The following is an 11,953-nucleotide window of genomic DNA, read 5'->3' as shown; positions in this document are numbered from 1 at the left end:
CAATTTTTGACACTGGCTGCAAAATAGAAAGTGTGTGACAGAAGTGCAGAAAAAAAAGGTAAAGATCTAATATGCAGTGAGAAAGAGAAGTGTTGGACGACTGTAACCAAGAACTGGCAGAGGAAACCAACTGTGAGTGAAAGGCTCTGTGGCGGTCAACATAATATGATCCTCGCCTGCTCAGATGAAAGCAGAAACCAGTTCCATTGTTTCTTTTCCCCATCCCTTGATTTCCTGTTACATTGCCAGTTCTGTAACATCAGATACCTCTTCTCATCTTACCAATGATGCTGTTCCTGCGAAAAAAAACTGAAACAGCAAGGAAAATTTAAAAGGTCCTACTGGAACTGAGGTGATTTGGAGCTCAAAGTCGTGGGTTGACCCTGTTATAAATGGCGAAGGAACTGTTGTCTAAAACAGCCTATCACGTCTTAGATATGCAAGGGAAGGACAGAGAGACAGCTACGGAGCAGCTGAGAGTTAAACTTTAAACGGCTTCTGAATTACCAGTGGTGAGGTTAACAATAACAATGTTGTGGGGGGAAAGGATATGCAAAAGATGGTGAATCCAAAGAATGATAGAGGGTGGGTGAAAAATGCATGGACTAGTGGACATGAAATGCTTAGAAGGTGACATGGAAAATACCTGGAGGAGTAGGAGGAAGATAGCCCTGCAGAAGGACGTAGGCTCTACTGATGCAGAAAGGGGCAATGTCAACACTGGAAGATGGAGGAAACTGGAAACTGTTGAAGTGGTATGATGGCAGGAGGCCCTCTCATTGCTTTTGTTCTCCCCTGCTGTAGTCTTACCCTGCATGTTTCCCCTTCCTTCTCTTCTTGTTCTGCCTCCATCATAAGTACATGTTTGGCAATACTCTTAGTCAGTCTTACAGTAAGGATTTATGACAGGGCTGAAAGATTTCCCAGCCTGAAACCAGAAACGGTTTGAAGAATGTTTTCCTGACAGCCCAGCAACCCGAAATGAAGCTTCACACAGAGGTCTAATATTTACTGGAAATCAAAAAGGAAGTGAAAAACATTTAACCAAGGAACATGGGGAATGCAAGTTTCCTGTTGAAAAATATCTGTACTCATTGAGTGCTTAACTTCAATGAAGTCCATTACAAAGTGTACAAACTAATATACCAGACTTGAGGAGCCCTAGTAAAGTGTACCTAGTTTATTCGTAGGCTCTATTCACACTAACCCTGCACACAGTAATGCATAACATAAATTGTGTCATGCGTATTTACCACATTGTTTCCTAATTTTTAAAGAAAACAAACTATTTTAACATTTTTACAATTTTAATTGAGTAACAAATTTTCAGTTTCTCTATGATCCTCAGATATTGAACTTGTAGATTCACCAAGTTTTGTCACATAAGAAAATAGGAGCAGGAGTAGGCCAGCAGCCCCTTCAAGCTGCCCCAACATTCAATGTGATCATGGCTGATCTATGCTGGCCTTAACTTTTCTGTGCCATTTCACATCTCCCTCAGTTTCTTTATATTTAAGAGAAAATCCTTATTTCTCTTGAATATAAAGAATTTAAGAAATTCCTTATATTTAAAGTAGGGATAGATATTTATTTATTGTAGCGACTCACCGCACCGGCATCGAACTGGCTCCCGACATCGCGACGTCGTCGGAGGCCCCGATCCAAGATGGTGCAGGGCCCTCCTTCTTCCCCAGCATTGGGCTGGGAAAGCCCGCGCGCGGGAAGGTCAGGTAACATGTGTGTGACGTCAACGCGGGAACTGTAGCGTGGGAATTGCTCAGCTATTAAAGGCGCACCATGCCCCGGCCGGCATTAGACCTTCAATTTCGAAACCAGCAACTCTGTGTCTTGATTTGGTAGTGTGTAGCTAGCCGCTACATTGGTGACCCCGACAGGCCCAAACGTTTTTGGACCCACGATGTCTGCACAGCAAGAGGTACAGGCAGTAGCCCTTAAACTGCCCACCTTCTGGACCCTCTGGCCTAGTGTCTGGTTTGACCAGGCCGAGGCCCAGTTCCAGGTTCGCCAGATCACCAGGGACGACACCAAGTACTATTACGTGGTGGGCGCCCTCGACCAAGACACCGCCGCCCAGGTCGAGGATTTCATCCAGGCGCCCCCAGAGGAGGAGAAGTACGATAAGTTCAAGACTCTCCTCCTCGAGGCCTTCGGCTTTTCCCGACGCGAGCGAGCCTCCCGCCTCCTCCACCTCGATGGGTTGGGCGACAGGCCCCCCTCTGCGCTCATGAATGAGATGTTGGCCCTGGCAGATGGGCATAAGCCCTGCCTGCTGTTTGAGCAGATCTTCCTGGAGCAGTTACCCGACGACATCCACCTGCTCCTGGCGGATGCCGATTTCAGCGAACCCCGGAAGGTGGCCACTCGAGTGGATGTCCTTTGGCGGGCAAAAAAGGAGAGCGGGGCATCTGTCGAGCACGTTGCCACGCCACATACCCAGCGGCCCAGCAGGCCAGACCCAGCGATCGAACGCCCCCCACCCGCCACCAGGTCTGAGGCACCGACCGACCAATGGTGTTTCTACCACCAGTGGTGGGGTGCTGACACCCACAGATGCTAGCCACCATGCCGGTTTCCGGGAAACACCAGGGCCAGCCGCCGCTGATGTCTACGGCAGCTGGCCACCCGGATAGCCTCTTGCATGTGTGGGACAGGCGTTCCAGACGTCAGTTCCTAGTGGACACCGGAGCCGAAGTCAGTATCATGCATCCCCACAGCCGCGAGACTGGCAACTGCACACCAGGACCCACCCTCAGAGCCACCAACGGCAGCGCCATTCGGACCTTTGGCACCCGGTTGGTACACCTCCGGTTCTGCACCTGCGACTTTACTTGGAGGTTCATCCTGGCTGTCATCGCGCAACTACTCCTTGGGGTTGAATTCCCTTGTGCCAACAGTCTGCTGGTTGACCTGCGGGGTAAGCGTTTGGTACCTGCCAGGACCTTCCAAACGTTCTCGTTGGGTGAGGCCAAGCTGCCGGCCCCACACCTCGACTCCGTTACCACATCGACCAACGAGTTTGCCAGGGTCCTGGCAGAGTTCCCGTCCATATTAATGCCCCAGTTCTCCACCACCTTGCCCAAGCATGGCGTCCAGCACCACATCCCCACCCAGGGCCCTCCCCTCCACGCCCGCGCCCAGCTATCCCCAGACAAGCTCCGCCTCGTGAAGGAGGAATTCAGAAAAATGGAGGAGCTGGGGATCATCCGCAGGTCGGACAGCCCATGGGCCTCTCCTCTCCAAGGCAGCAGGAGGCTGGCGGCCCTGTGGCGATTACCAACGCCTCAACGACATCGCTACCCTGGACCGGTACTCCATGCTGCACATTCAGGCTTTGCTGCCAACCTACATGGTGGTCCATTTTTTCCAGGTCAACCTCGTCCGCGGGTATCACCAGATCCAGTGCATTCCGAACGACATTCCGAAGACGGCACTGATCACACCTTTCGGCCTCTTTGAATTCGTCCAGATGCCCTTTGGTCTCAAGAACGCTGCTCAGCTCCTTCCAACTACTCATGGACGCAGTCGGGCGCGACCTTGACTTCGCCTTCATAGACCTCAACGACATCTTGATCGCCAGCACAGCCGCCAGTAACATTTCACCACCTTCTGCCAACTCTTTTCTCGCCTGAGGGATTTCAGCCTGACCGTCAACCCAGCCAAATGCCAATTCGGGCTGGAGACAATCGATTTCCTGGGTCATCGGATTGACAAACACGGCGCCTCGCCCCTGCTTGCGAAGGTCGATGCCATCCGCCATTTCGCCAGCCCACCTCCATCAAGGGCCTGCAAGAATTCCTTGGTATGTTAAACTTTTATCACCAGTTCAATACCATCCGCGGCCCGCATCATGCGTTGTTTGCTCTCCTGTCGGGCGGAAGCAAGGACATTATTTGGTCGGAAGAGGCCCACACCGGGGTTCGTTGAAACCAAGCAGGCCTTGGTGGATGCGGTCATGTTGGTGCATCCTCGCGTGGACGTCCTGACTGCCCTCTACGGTCGACGCCTCCAGCACAGCGGTCGGAGGCGTGCTAGAACAGCTTATCGAAGGGCATTGGCAACCACTGGCGTTCTTCAGCAGGCACCTTCGACCCACCAGAGCTCAAATATAGCGCCTTCGACCGTGAGTTGTTGGCATTGTACCTGGCCATCAGACACTTCTGTTACTTCTTGGAGGGCAGGCCGTTTACAGCTTTCACCGACCACAAGCCATTGACCTTCGCCTTCAACTAGGTCTCAGATCCCTGATCAGCACGGCAACAGCGGCACTTGTCGTACATCTCGGAGTTCAACCACTGACGTCCGCACATCTGTCGGGGAAAGAGAACCGTGGTCGCGGATGCACTGCAAGGCCCACCATCCAAGTTTTATCCCAGGGGGTGGATTTCGGCGCCTTAGCGGAGGCACAATGAACAGACATGGAGATGCCCAGCTACCACACCACAGTCTCGGGCCTGCGACTGCAAGACCTTCTGGTAGGCCCTGGTTGAGCGCACCCTGCTCTGCGATATCTCCACAGGTAGATCCCGCCCCATCGTCCCAGCTGCCTGGCGCTGGCGGGTGTTTGATGTCATCCACGGCCTTGCACACCCATCCATCCGGACTACTGTCCGGATGGTGTCAGACAAGTTCGTCTGGCATGGACTGCGTAAACAGGTTTCCGAATGGGCCTGGTCCTGCACTCACTGCCAGACCTCGAAAGTACAGCAGCACGTCAAGGCCCCCCTTGCAGGATTTTCAGCCCACCCGCCGGAGGTTCGACCATATCCATGTCGACCTGGTCGGCCCCCTCCCAGTCTCCCAAGGAGCGCGGTACCTCCTCACGATTGTCGACCATTTTACCTGCTGGCCTGAAGCCATCCCCCTCGCAGACACCTCCGCCCAGTCCTGCGCACGGGCCCTTTTGTCAACTTGGGTGGCCCGTTTCGGTGTCCCGGCACATATCACTTCCGACAGGGGAGCTCAATTCACCTCCGGCCTGTGGTCTGCCGTTGCCGACTTCTAGGGTTCCCAGATCCACCTCACCACCGCCTATCACCCGCAATCCAATGGGCTGGTGGAGAGGTTCCATCGCCACCTGAAGTCAGCACTCATGGCCCGCCTTAAGGGGCCCAACTGGGTAGACGAACTCCCCTGGGTCCTGCTGGGGATACGCACCGCGCCAAAAGAGGACCTGCATGCCTCATCCGCGGAGATGGTCTACGGAACGCCCTTAGTCATCCCGGGCGAGTTCCTACCAGCCCCTCGGGGGCCAAAGGAAGGACCTACCGCGGTGCTCGACCAGCTGCACGAGCGGCTTGGAAGCCTGGTCCCGATTCCCACCTTGCAGCACGGACAGGACCCGGCCCATATCCCGATTTCCCTCCAAGTCTGTAAGTTTGTCTTCGTCAGGAGGGGCGCGCACCAATCACCGCTGCAACGGCCGTACGAAGGACTGTTCCGGGTCATCAGGAACAATGGATCTACGTTCGTGCTGGACATTGGGGGGCGTGAGGAGGTGTTTACGGTTGACCGGCTGAATCCGGCTCATTTAGACTCGGACCAGCCCGTGGTGGTACAGCAAGCGCGGCGCAGGGACAGGCCACCCAAGTCATAGTTTCTTTAATTCTGGTTTTCGCGACGGTATTGCTGGTTCCGGCTCCCAACATTGCGACATCGTCGGAGGCCCCGATCCAAGATGGTGTGGGGCCCTCCTTCTTCCCCAGGCATTGGGCTGGGAAAGCCTGCGCGCGGGAAGGTCAGGTGACGTGCGCGTGACGTCAGCGTGGGAACTGTAGCGCGGGAATTGCTCAGCTATTAAAGGCGCACCGCACCCCGGTCGGCATTAGACCTTCGATTTCAAAACCAATGCTCTGTGTCTCGATTTGGTAGTGTGTAGCTAGCCACTACACTATCTCCATTTTAAGTATATCTATCAATCTGGCCTCGACCAGCACTCAGGGGTAGAGACTTCCAGAAGTTCACTACCTTTGAGAGAAGAAATTTCTACACATCTCAGTTTTAAATGACTGGCTACTTTGTAGCTATGTCCCTTGTTCATGACTCTCCCACTAATGAATACATCTCAACATCCACCCTGTCAAGCACCCTTAGGATTCTTATATGTTGAATAAGGTCACCCCTCATTCTAAAGTCCAAGGAATACTGACCCAAACTGTCTAGTGACTCTTGGCAGGACAACCCTTTCATGCCAGGAATTAGCCTGGTGAACCTCCTTTGGATTACCTCCAATGCTACTATATTCTTTTTCAGGTGAGATTTAGGTTAGACTATCATCATCTCTGGGCGCAGTGATATCTCATCTTGACTCTTGTCATAAATATTACATACTCAGCCTTCTTGAACAATAATGGGATTCACTCCAGGAATATCTTTATCTTAGTTTTTCTTCACTATTCTCCTGGGTATCATGGTCTAACTCTTATTAGATTATTCTTGGAACCATACACTTACACTATTTCCACAATATCACACCTTCTTATATCTAACTTATTGGATATCTTGACTCATGAATTCTGTCATGAAGACTGGATCTATTACTCTCTTTCAACAGCCTTTCCACCATCTTTCCTTCCAAATTGCACTGAAAGAAACCTCAACCATGTCCCAGGTCTTCTGTATCTCACCATTCCTCCATGGGTGTGTCATGTTACGAGATTGACATTGTCTCACAGCTTAGCAAAAATGACGTGTTGATATTCAATCAATCTTCTATCACCTGTTTGTTCAATTCTTCCTTACCCTTCTCGTTCCTCATTTGAAGCTGACTGTGAAGGAGAACTGAAACCAGTGATTTTTATCATTGCTCTTCATAAATTGTTCATGCTGTAACAATCAAAACTGTGGATCATTGTCTGATACAGCTACTTTTGGAAAAACATATAATCTCTACCATGTATTCTGTGGTCATGCATGATCCCACCCATATACTTTTCTTTTGATTATTAATACAATCTGACATAATGTAAATCTACTGGCAAGCTCTTACATCTTCATCTATGCCAGGCCAATGGACATATTCACTCATCACATTACCCAACTGTTCTGCATGTGTTTTCTTTCTCATAGTGTTGTTTTGAAGTTCCATAAGTATCGCTAATTTACGTCCTCATTTTATGCATCTTTGGTTGGTGTTGCAGCTACGATAGAATGGTTTCATCTCTTCATTTAGAACTGTGTCTGAATCAGTCCATCCACTTAACATGTCTTCATATACCTGCCTCTAAAACAAATTGGATCGTTTTGTGTGGACATAACTATTTCCACAACAGTGACATGGTTTCCTTAACTACCTGTTGGCTTTCAACATTCATTGTGGTTTCTTGTAAAGGAATTGCCATAACAGGACCAGACAGATTAGATACAGGAAGATGTTTCAGATGATAGGGAGGTCTAGAACTACAGGTCACAGCCTAAGGATAAGGGTAAGCAATTAAGGACCGAGACAAGGATTTTTTCACCCTATGAGTCATGAGCCAGTGGAGTTCTCTACTACAAAAGAACATTGAGGCAAAAATCGGTAAATATATTCAAGGAGTTAAATATAGTTATTTTGGCTAAAGAGATCAAAGTATATAGGGAGAAAGCAGGACAGCGTACTGAATTTGGATGATTAGCCATGATCACATTGAATAGGGGAGTAGTCTTGAAGGGCTGAATGGCCTACTCCTACTTCTATTTTCTATGTTTCAATGTTTAGATGCTCTGAATTCAATCATTTGACACGGTAGTGTAGCGGTTAGCGTAATGCTATCACAGCGCGAGCGACCCGGGTTCAATTCCCGCCGCTGCCTGTAAGGAGTTTGTACGTTCTCCCCGTGGCTGCATGGGTTTCCTCCGGGTGCTCCGGTTTCCTCCCACATTCTAAAGACGTACGGATTAGGAAGTTGTGGGCATGTTATGTTGGCGCCGGAAGCATGGCAACACTTGTGGGCTGCCCCCAGAACACTTTACGCAAAAGATGCATTTCACTGTGTGTTTCGATGTACATGTGACTAATAAAGATCTTATCTTATCTTATCTTATCTTATCTTATCATTTAGTCACTGTGAGGCATCAATGATATTGCCATTGTGGGAATAGCAGACTTTTGTCCCAGAAAAGCCAACAAAGGTGTGTGGTCAGTAACTAGTGTGAATGTACTTCCCAGCAGGAATTGGTGAAACCCTGTAACTGTTGTGTTGCTCAAGCCCAAACAATCCTGAATGATTGATTATTCCTCCCTTTGCTGCTTGCTCAATCTTGTCTGTTGCTACAGTGCCAGCCTTAATAATTTCTGGTTGTGAGAAACTTTACAATGAGCCAACAATGTGAAAGGTTCTAAATAAATGTAGATCTGTTCATCTTTCTTTTCCTTAAAAATATCTTTACACCCTTGCACAAATAAATGATCATTTCAAGATCAACTGCAGTTTTAGGTTGATCTCATTTTAACCAAGGTGAGATTTGGGTCCTTTCATTCAATCCTATGCTAAAATACAGTGAAGCTTTTTTTTCATAGTCCTATTGTTCTACTGCACCAGGGAACATTTCATTGTATTATCCAGTATGTTTAAAAATAAAATCTGCTGAACATTCCCTGGATTGTTCAGTTTGTATTCTTAAATGATAACATTTCAATGATAATTTGCTACCTACAATTTGGTTCTTTGATATTTTTATCAAATCTCCTTAAAATTCTTTTTAACAAAAGAAAACTCCTAAATGCATCCTCATATGCTGAGTTTGGGGAATAAACCTCGGTGGTTTTAAATGGACATATTATTAACAGCAGCATATTTTTCTTCTGAAAGGCAGATGACAAATTGCAACCAGCATTCTAAACATAGCCTAACATAATATGGGTAACACAATTTCTGTTTGTTGTTGTCCTTTATTAATGAGTTCATTTTCCTGGAATGCCAGTTTGCTTTAAATAAAGGCCCAAATTATTTAAAAATTAAAGTCTGAGTAAAAGTAAAATCTTTACAAAATCAAGCTACTATGGACGCTGTTAATCTGAAATACAGAAAACCCTGGAAATACTTTGCAGATCAGGCAGCTTCTGTGGAGGGAAAAGTAGTGCTGACGTTTTAGATCAATTACCCTTCCTCATCCACAACTATAACAGAGACTGGGGTAAAGTTTTTGTGACAGTTTCAGTCAAAAATGGCAGGAGGACAGTTCCATTCAACATCCTGCTGGCATCCTCACGTACATAAATGCAGACTTTTCAACCAACAGGCTGCTGTCCAGATGAAATGAAAAGAAGCCAAGTACAATGGTACAGTGAAGGCCAGGGATATGGACAAAGTTCCAGCAGCGGCGTTAATGATTACTGGAGAACTCACAGATCCCATAGCCAGACCAAGTGCTGGGAAATTGGATTTGTACGGATGGGTACTTGATGGTCAGCATGGACCTGGTGGACCAAAGGGCCTGTTACTGTGCAGTATGACTCTGACTCTGTGATTATTCAAATACAGTTAAATGTTGACAGCTATCCAAAAAAAACATGGAAGGTCATCTAGGTATCTGCTATTCACAAAAACAGGATAAAGTTAAGTTAGTCACTAATTACATTAGTACCTCCTTCCAGTCTGCAGTAAACCGATAAGATCAGTCATCACAAGGGGCATTAAGCAAGGCCAACTCACTGGCCAGCGAAACTGAGACATCAAAGAGAAAACGCCTCCATGGTTTGGAGACACATCTAGCACAAATGAAGCTTGTAGTTGACAGAGACAAATTAGAATAGGACATTGCAATTGGCATTCTAAAGAGAAACCTCCTCAGAGAAGCCATCTTCAGCTGTTTCATCAAGGAGCATTCTTCAGTTATAAATTATTTAGTTGTTTATGTTCATCCAAGCCAAAACTTGGTTAATATCAGGGTTGGGTATGAGAAACCGTAGGAAACATTTGTGAAGTTCAAGTTCCACGTAACGACTGACTGCAACAAATCCCAAACATCTTCCTGTGCTCTCCAATTATATCATCAATGTCAGGTCCCCACCATCAACACATTTAGTGTCAACACTGACTGGAAGCTTAAAAGGACTTTACATGGAGCATGAGCGCATGAGTGAGGAAGGGTTCAGGTATTCTTCAATGAATAATTCACCTCATTACCTTTCCAATTCTCTCCACATTTAAGGATCAAGGAACAGATGTGATCTTCATCACGCTACATTATTATTGGACAGGATGGATTTTACATCCATGGGCAAACTGAGTTGACTGTGTATAGTCTCAGCAAAACTAAAAGAACTGAGGATCATACAGAAAATCTTTCCGTGACCAGGGTCATAGCTGACACAAGGAAAGATTTTGCAGTTCACAAATTCATTAAGATTACTTTAACAGCATCTCTATCCCTTCTGACTTAGAAAAAGGATACTTTCAGTGGAACACCACCATCTCTGAATCCCTCTGAGTCTCATACCATCCTCATTTTGATATTTATCGCGGTTTCTTCATCACAAATGGGTCACTATCCTGCAATTCACCAACACCAATTTGGAAAAATTATCACCATAAGAAGTTTAGCACTTCAAGACGTCTATTACTGCATCTCAGGTCAACATGGGATGAACAAGTTATGCAGCCTAGTCACATCTCAACCTATTTTCCTCTGAGAAACGATAAGGCATTGCAAAAATGTGCAGCATTTTAAGAAGTGTTTTGTCAAAAAGTGAAAATAAGAACATGAGGCAGGTGGAGTTCTATGTTTAGTGCATTTCTCAGTTAACAGTGACATGGTGAAAATCATCTATTCCTGTTAGTGAACAGGCCAGCAGTAAGCAATCAACACCTAAATCAATTTGTTTCTTTACAATAAAAAAATTGAATAAGATCTGCAACTCTAATTATCAAAGTTATATATACTGTAAATACTAAAAATAATGAGAATTGTATTAAAGTAACAGAGGACTCTTTGAAGCATTAAGGAGGATTGTAATTCTGCTACAAATATATTTAACATTATTCCAGGAAGCTCAGTTCAGAAATATTTTGTGATTCCATACATACTGTTAATGCATTTTCCTCAAAAGAAAGTTGAAGGCTGCAATGAACACAAGGACTAAATAATTTTTTAACATTTTATCCATTATTAGTGTTTATATAAAGTATGTTTTAATTATGTGTAATGAGTAGTTGCCTCGTCACTGATTTTTGATTCAGGCATTATCAAAAGAATTGAGAACAAAAGCCTCACTCAACAGCTTGTAACAGGTAGTTGTGCACCACGTCCTTGGTTACAAGCTTCTAACAACTGAGGGAAGAATAACAGAGCTTCTATGCTTTATTCAGTGCTTGGTCATATCCATTGATTGATGAAGTTTAGTTTTGAGGAGTTTACAGAAGGTTAGAAGGGTTTTCAAGAAATCAGTACTTTCCTATTTAAGAAAAATATTGAAAAAATATTAAAAATGAACTGCTAGATGAATCAGATTTTGGAACAATTCTGTGTAACATGATATAATAACATATGAATGATAACTGCATGAATCCTAACAGCCTGCAAATTGTCGTACACATTTAAGGTTGTCCCATGTCACCATGACAATTTGGAGCTTGACAAACTTTGGTATTTGTCCAGTCTGTGCCACACTTTTTCCTTTGTATGTTCAACAATGGTTTGAGGGGAATGAGCAGAGTGAGCTTTTTTGTGTTAGGAGTGATGGGAGATTTTCAGCTATTAGGGGATTGGGGTCTGACTGAGACATGGTGATGAGGGGATTGAGCCTCTATTGCGAAGTTTAGGTTAAATGGGGGGTGGGGGAGGGGTGGAATGGTGATTGGGTTTGATGGCTTGGAGTTAGAGGCTACTGGAGAAGAATATGATTGGAGGTGGTTGGGACTGGGAATGATGAAGCAAGTCAGTGATCAGTGGGTGGGGAGAGATCAATACTGGTTCTGGGGTTTTGTTGCTTTAGTGGGACTAAAGGATAGAA

The sequence above is a fragment of the Pristis pectinata genome, chromosome 6, assembly GCF_009764475.1.
Source record: "Pristis pectinata isolate sPriPec2 chromosome 6, sPriPec2.1.pri, whole genome shotgun sequence".
NCBI classification, from domain to species: Eukaryota; Metazoa; Chordata; class Chondrichthyes; order Rhinopristiformes; family Pristidae; genus Pristis; species Pristis pectinata.
This window is presented reverse-complemented; position numbering follows the sequence as displayed.